Source organism: Canis lupus, chromosome 7, assembly GCF_048164855.1.
Source record: "Canis lupus baileyi chromosome 7, mCanLup2.hap1, whole genome shotgun sequence".
Classification (NCBI taxonomy): domain Eukaryota; kingdom Metazoa; phylum Chordata; class Mammalia; order Carnivora; family Canidae; genus Canis; species Canis lupus.
In genome coordinates, this window is record NC_132844.1 from 68909764 (window position 1) to 68917830 (window position 8067).

The 8067-nt window shown below is 36.7% G+C and overlaps 1 protein-coding gene across 2 annotated transcripts in view; it reads left to right on the forward strand.

Moving 5' to 3' along the window:
• The window catches only part of NUDT3 (nudix hydrolase 3), a 127568-nt gene that overhangs the window by 18452 nt on the left and 101049 nt on the right, over positions 1 to 8067 (forward strand). The window lies entirely within an intron of this gene.

Consider the following 8067-nt stretch of genomic DNA (forward strand, 5'->3'; position numbering starts at 1 on the left):
GGTGACTAATGCTGAATCGGAAAGTTGGAAATAGTGGGAAAGGAGTAAATCTGGGTGTTGATGGGTGAGTAGAAGTTTACTGCATTAATACAGATTGTGCAAACCTTAAAAAAAAATCAAATCCTGCTCATAAGGGCCTAATACAGCTGCACAAAGATAGACTTCAGTATGGCATGTGATCCAAAAACCTAGGAAGTGGGAAAGAAGGAATTTAATGGAATAAACTTTAAAAAGTATTTAAATGCAGTAAATGGACCTGTGTGAGTGTACTTTGAAAGGGCGTTATGGAGAGAGGTAAGACCTAAGGTTATAGAATCTTGAAATTTGTAAACCTGGAAGTAACCTTAGGCAGAACCTATCCAACCTTAGGCAGAACCTACCCAACCACTTCAGTGAGATAAGGGAACTGAAACCGAAAGGGCATCCAAATCTGACTACTGTGCTATTTCTGGTGAAATGCGTACAAAGGTAGAAAAGAACACAGGTTTTTTTTTGTTGTTGTTGTTTTTTGTTTTTTTTTTCCCTGACAGATCTACAAGAAGGAGTTAAATAAGTGGAAAGGAAGAAATTTGAATAAAAATACATTTCTAAAGCTGACTCCCAGCACCAGCATTCAAAACAAAATAAAACAAAGGTGGATTGAGAGGCTGTGATACAATTATAGAAACATAATCTATACTGACTTTAGCAGCATCCATTGCTTATTGTCACCGTTGGCTGCAGCTGATCACGCATCACAGAGCCAGCACATATGTGTTGTGGGAAGAAAACTGAATTTATCAGAAACATGGATATTTTTGGCAAATTTTGAATGCCAGAGACATTTTTTTGAAGGCAGTTTTATTAGTCTTCTTTCCATTATAAAGAAAGTTCATGCTCACAGTAGTGAATTTGGAAAACATTCCCTCTTTTGCTCCCAGTAGGTTGTAAGTTATCAGAGTTCTAATGTGTCTGTCCTGCTCATAGTTCATCTTCCTTGGTGCCTAGATGGTGCTTTATACATAGCAGGTTCATGGTTGTTGGGAGGTTAAATACCTTCAAATAATTTCTAAAACATAGGGAGGAAATTCTTTAATCGTTATGGTTTTCGGTTCTTAACAAAAATGGTAAAAAAAAAAAAAAGTGATTGACAAGTATAGTTTTATAAACTGTTTTTTCAAAGATTTCATTCATTCATTCATTCATTCATTCGAGACAGAGAGAGAAGGCAGACATAGGCAGAGGGAGAAGCAGGCCCCTCACAAGGAGTCTGATGTGGGACTCGATCCCAGAACTCCAGAATCACTCCCTGAGCCAAAGGCAGATGCTCAACCACTGAGCCACCCAGGCGTCCTGTTTTTCACATTATTATAAACAAATTTTTTTCCTAATCTGAACTTAGCGTAAACATTTTAATGACTATGTGCCCATTGAATGGATGAAAGCATTTACTTAATGTTCTCTGTTGTAAATGATATTGTTAAATCACAGAAGAAGGTAATATTGGCAAACACAGTAATTACTGTTTTATCTTTCTCTGGTTTCAAAAAGTACACATTTTAAAAAATATGACCGCCAACCATCTTAAAGAATTACTGCCCTCAAAAAAAAAAAAAAAAAAAAAAAAGAATTACTGCCCTCCATTTGCTACCCTCTTCCCCCAGTGCTCATTAATCAAGTATTTAGTGAAAAGAGTGGTGGTATTTTACCTTTTTACAAATCTCCTAAATTTACAAATCTCCAAATACCCTTAGATAATTGATAGCTTAGTTTTCATATATGCTATTCAGTACAGATTCTGTGTCTTTTGATACGTTGTTTTGAGGTAGCTGAAGAAAATTGAGTCCCATAGAGAATATGTAGTGAAGTATTTCGTAGATGTTCCTTAATTTGGGTCTCATGGTTTCTCATGATTAGATTGAGGCCATGCATTTTTGGCGGTAATATCACAGAAGTGCTCTGTCCTTGTCAATGCATCATAGCATCATACCAAAAGGTACCTGATACCAGTCTATCTTATTACTGGCGATGTTAACCTTGATTGGTTAAGGTGATGTCTGTCTTGTTTCTCTGCTGTAACATAATTACAAATCTTTTTTTCTGATATTGAGAACTTTTAAAATTTACTTTCTTAGCAACTTTAAAATAACTGTATACAATAAAATACTGTTAACTGTAGTCACCATACTGTACATTACATCCCCAGAACTTATTTATATTATAATATAATTATAATATATTATAATTATAAAGTTTGTAGCTTTTGACCTTGTTCACCTTCCCACAACCACCTCTGCCAACAACTACCAATCTGTTCTCTGTTTTTCTTTTTTTAGGTTCCACATGTGAGATCATAGAGTATTTGTTTTTGACTTATTTCACTAAGCACCATGCCTTTAAGGTCTGACCACGTTGCAAGCGGCAGGCTTTCCCTTTTCTTTGGCTGAATAATATTCCTCTTTGTGTGTGTGTCATGTTTTCTTTAATCATTCATCCATCTGGTGAACACTTAGGTTGTTCCCATGTCTTGGCTGTTGTAAATAATGCTGTAGTGAATGTGGGCATGCAGATATCTCTTTGAGGTAGTGATTTTGTTTCCTCGGGATATATACCTAGAAGTGCGATTGCTAGATCATATGGTAGTTCTATTTTTCATTATTTGAGGAACTTCTTTTTTTTTTTTTTTTTTTTTTTATGATAGGCACACAGTGAGAGAGAGAGAGGCAGAGACATAGGCAGAGGGAGAAGCAGGCTCCATGCACCGGGAGCCCGACGTGGGATTCGATCCCGGGTCTCCAGGATCGCGCCCTGGGCCAAAGGCAGGCGCCAAACTGCTGCGCCACCCAGGGATCCCTATTTGAGGAACTTCTGTACTGCTTTTCATAGTGGCTGAATCAACTTACATTCTTAACAGCAGCACACAAAGTTTCCCTTTTCTCCACATCCAACACTTTTAATGTCTTGTCATTTAACAGCCATTCCAACAGTTGTGAGGTGATATCTCATTTTGATTTTTCTGCCCATTTTTCTTTTTAGATTATTTATCTGAGAGAGAAGGAGCAAGCACAAGCCAAGGTGGGGGAGCTGGGCAGAGGAGAGGGAGAAGCAGACTCCCGTTGAGGAGGGAGCCTGATGCAGGGCTGGATCCCAGGACCTCATTATCATGATCCAAGCTGAAAGCAGATGCCCAACTGACTGAGCCACCCAGGCACCCTCTTCTACCCATTTTTAAATCCTATCTTCCCCCCCCTTTTTTTTTGGTTTTTGTGTTATTGAATTGTATGAGTTCCTTGTATATCTAGGGTATTACCCTTATCAGATATCCAATTTGCAAATATTTTCTTCCATTTGGTAGGTTCCCTTCTCATTTTGTTGATAGTTTCCATTGCTCTGCAGGAGCATTTTTTTAGTTTGATGTAGTCACATTTATTTATTTTTGCTTTTTTTTTTCTAAGTAATCTGTACACCCAATACAGAGCTTGAACTCATGACTCCCAAGATCAAGAGTCTCATGCTCTGCCAGCTGAGCCCGCCAGGTTGCCTGTTGCCTTTGCTGTAGTGTCAAATTAAAAAATCATTGCCGGACTGACCGCCTGTGCTTTCTTCTAGGAGTTTTCTGATTTCAGGTCTCACGTTAAAGTCTTTAATTCATTTTGAGTTGATTTTTGTGTATAAGGTAGTGGTGCAGTTTCATTCTTTTGCATGTGGCTGTACAAGTTTTTCCAGCACCATTTATTGAAGAGACTGTCATTTCCTGTTACAGATTTTTGGCTCCTTTGTCATAAATTAATTGATCATAAACACAAGGGTTCATTTCTAGGCTCCCTATAATGTCCTATTGATTTTTTATCTGCCAACAGATTGTATTCTGTCTTATTGATCTTTGTATCTGCCAACAGTTGATGGTAATATCATACTGTTTTGATTAGTATAGCTTGGTAATATAGTTTGGAATTGGAACATGATTTGTTCTTCCTAAGATTGCTTTGGCTATTCAGGCTCATGTGAATTTTAGGAGTATTGTCTTATTCTGTGAAAAGTGTCATTTGGAATATTGGTAGGAATTGCGTTGAATTTGTAGATTGCTTTTGGTAGTATGGAACATTTTAACAATATTCTTCCATCCATAAGCATGGAATAACTGTCCATTTATTGTGTCTTCACTTTCTTTCATGAATGTCTTACAATTTTTAGCGTACATATCTTTCACCTCCTTGGTTAAATTTATTCCTAGGTATTTTATTCTTTTTGATGCAGTTGGAAATGGGATTTTTCTTTCACAATTTCTTTTTCTGATAGTTCATTGTTAGCGTATAGAAATGCAGCTGATTTTTTTTTTTTTTTTTTTTGTATATGGTGTTTGTATCCTGTAGTTTCACCAGATTTATTAGTTCTAACTTTGGTGTGGAGTCTTTAGGGTTTTCTTTTAAGATTTTATTTATTTATTCATAGAGATGCAGAGAGAGAGAGAGAGAGGCAGAGACACAGGCAGAGGGAGAAGCAGGCTCCATGCAGAGAGCCTGACATGGGACTCGATCCAGGGTCTCCAGGATCACGCCCTGGGCTGCAGGCGGCGCTAAACTGCTGCGCCACTGGGGCTGCCCAGGGTTTTCTTATATATAAGATCATGTTATTGGCAAATAGTGTAGGTTTTACTTTTTCCTTTCCAAATTGGATCCCTTTTATTTCTTTTTCTTGTCTAAGTGCTTTGGCTAGGACTTCCAGTACTATGTTGAATAAAAGTGGTGAGAGTGAGCGTCTTTGTTCTGTTCCTAATTTTGGAGGAAGAGCTTTCATTTTTTACCTTTGAGTATAATGTTAGTTGTGGGCTTGTCATAATATGGCCTTCATTATGTTGAGGTATGTACTTTTTTTACCCACTCTGTTTAGAGTTTTATAATGAAATGTTTAATTTTGTCAAGTGCTTTTTCTGTATCTATTGAGATGATCATATCACTCTTATTTTGTTAATGTAGTGTATTACATTGATATGTGGAACTATCTTTGCATCCCTGAAATAAATCCCACTTGATTGTGACATATAAAATATTCAATTCTTTTTTTTTTAAACTTTGATTAGTCTCAGAATGATATTTTAGTAATAATATTAGAAAATAGCTTCTTTGTGCGGAGCCATCTGGCTGGCTCATTCAGTAGAGAGTGCTACTCAATCTCAGGGTCTTGTGTTCAAGCACGTGTTGGGTGTAGAGGTTACTTAAGGAAATTTACAAAAAAAAAAATGAAGCTCAAGAAAAAAAATACCTTGTTGGGGCATCTGTCTGGCTCACTCAGAGAATGCTGCTCTTGATCTTGGGGTTGTGAGCTTGAGTCCCACATTGGGTGCAGAAATTACTTAAAAATAAAAAATCTTTAGAAGAATACCTTGTTGCATAAGATATAATAAGGTAAATTACTAACATCTATAAAGCTAGAGGTAGGAAGGCTTCCATCATATTTTTGTTTCTTATTTACAGTTTCATCCAGTTTCCTTGGAGTAGACTCCTCCCTTTCATGAATTCGATAACTCACTGATGTGGTCAGTTTCATCATTTTCAGCATCTTTAGACACGGATGGTGCAACTGTGGGTTGAGAAATCAAATCTCCTAGTCTTTCCTTTTTAAAGAAATGATCCATTCTTAAATATAAAAGAATTATACATTTTCTTTTATTTGAGAATAAAATATTGTTAAAGTCATGTTTATTATTAAAGGCTGTTTAAGTTTTAGATACAATTTAAAAATTTAGAAAAATTTGAAAATTTGAAAAGTTGTATTATAAAACAAGACCACAAAAGGTACTGCTTGTGTTTTTGTGTAGGCATAAGCAAAGCTTCAGAATTAATGAAGTAATAGTAATGGTATATAGGGCAATATTCAGGTTACAGAAATTTAAAGCAAGTGTAAATGGTAATGACTGGTAAAAGCACAGAATGGAGATCAATCTGAGTTAATCTCTGAAAGACATATTTGTACCCTAAAGCATCATTATCTTAGAAAATCTGGATAACGCAAGACTATACAAGCACACATTCCATTAGTGGTTGGAGTGATGGCTTTGTTACCAGTCACGTAGCCTCTGGAAAAATCCACTGTACGCATATGAGAGAATAGGAGTGGAAAGGGCAGATAACATCTTAGTTTTTTTTAACATCTTAGTATTAAGATGACAATAGTGTTGGCCCCTCTGGGGCCTGTGATCCCCCAGGAATCTTTGAGAACTGCTGTTTCTAAGTGATTCTGACTACAGCCTGATGTGAAACTGGTGGAAGGAAAGGCATTAGTCAAGTGCTTTTTGTGCCAGGCACTGTGTTAGGATCTTCACAAGATACAATCTTATTTAGTCAAGGTCTTTGTAATGGTGGCAGTGAAAGTGATATGAGGTCACAGTTGGGTTATATATGAAGATGGGATTTTGTTGAGTGTAAGATGCAAGTCAGGTCAGGGGTGGCCTTTAGGGTTTTGACCAGAGTAACTGGAAGGGTAGAGCTGCCATTTCCTTGGCATGAAGAAAAGTACTGAAGGAGCAGGTTTGGGATGGGGAAGAGACCCACTATATACAGAAAATAGTGTTTAGGGGAGAGGAATGGGCTGGAGGTATAAATTTGGAAGTTGTCAGCCTATCAGTAGTATTTTAAGCCATAGTCTCGGACAGAGTCACAAAGAGCATAAGTAGCTATAGAAGAGAAGACACCTTAAGGACTAAGGCCTCTAACACTGCATGATTTAGAGGCTGAGGAGATAGCAAAGAGTAGCAAACAAGGGAGCAAGAAAATCAGAAGAGTATGTATTCTGGAAGCCAAGGAAAGGTTGATTCAATGCAGAGTGAATGTTACTATGACAAGGGCTAGTGGGTCAAGTGGATGAAGACTGAGTTGACTATTAGATGGGGCAACAAGAAGGTAATTGGTGACTTTGATAGGGGGCAAAATTCTGTTTGCAGTGGGTTCAGGACTGAGTGGGAAAAGAATATATATTAGTATAGACAATTTTACTGAATAATTTAGCTATAAAGAACAGTAGATAGGATATGGAGTCACGAGAGGGTTTGGTTTTCTTAAGGGAGAAATACAGCATGTTTTATGCTAATGGAAATGATCTGATTTGGTAAAGAGGTGAAATGTTAAGATTCAGAAGAGAGAATTGCTGGAGCAGTGTCTTTAAGTAGGACAGAGAGAAGATCTTGTGCACAAATGGAGGGGTTGGTTTTCACTTGGAGCACAGATAGTGTCTTTGTAGGACTGGGAGGAAAGGCAGGGTTTATGGACATGGATGCAGATAAGTAGCTAAGTTGTAGGATGGAAACATGGATATTCTTTTTAGATTGTGTCTATTCTCAGCAAAACAAAAACCAAGAGAGTGAGGGTGGGGCAGTTAAGGGTAATGTGCCACATCAAGTATAGCTGTGAAATGGCAAAGAAGCCATAAAAGGACCCTCTGGGGTATAACAAGAAATAGGCTAAGTGTGAATTTCACATCTGATTATCTCAAGTGAATTCTAGGATTAAGTGTTACAGAGCTTCCATTTTGGTTCCATAGTCTCACTAAATAAGATATATTTACATTTCTTTAAGTTTCTAATGTGTTACCTTTCTTATCAAGGAATATTTTTAAAGTACTGCCTGATTAGTGTATGATATTTTATTTGTACTCAAAGGATTAGCTTTTGCAGTCAGGTTGCCTTAGAATTATCCTTGTTTTAATGGTTATATTATACTTCACAGTTCTTGTAAATAATATACAAAGATGTTAGAAAAACTTAATATTGGGAAAGCAAAAGGACAAAACCAGTTGATTACATCAAATCTATTTTATATGCTAACAACACTAGTGAAATAACATCCATTGGTTATGTAAAATGTGTTTTGAACTTTGATACACAATACAGATCTATGAAACCAATGGCCAGTTGCTTTCTAGTGAAGGAAGAAAACAAATCCAAAAAAACAAATCACATTTTTTCAAGTCGTCCATTCCTAGAACTCTTAAGGACTTTGCCTAATCAGAGTGATTTATTATACATTTGAAAGTATATTGCTTAATAGTTACTCTTTTGTGTGAAACCTAGATTCATTTTCTTTATTAAAGTAT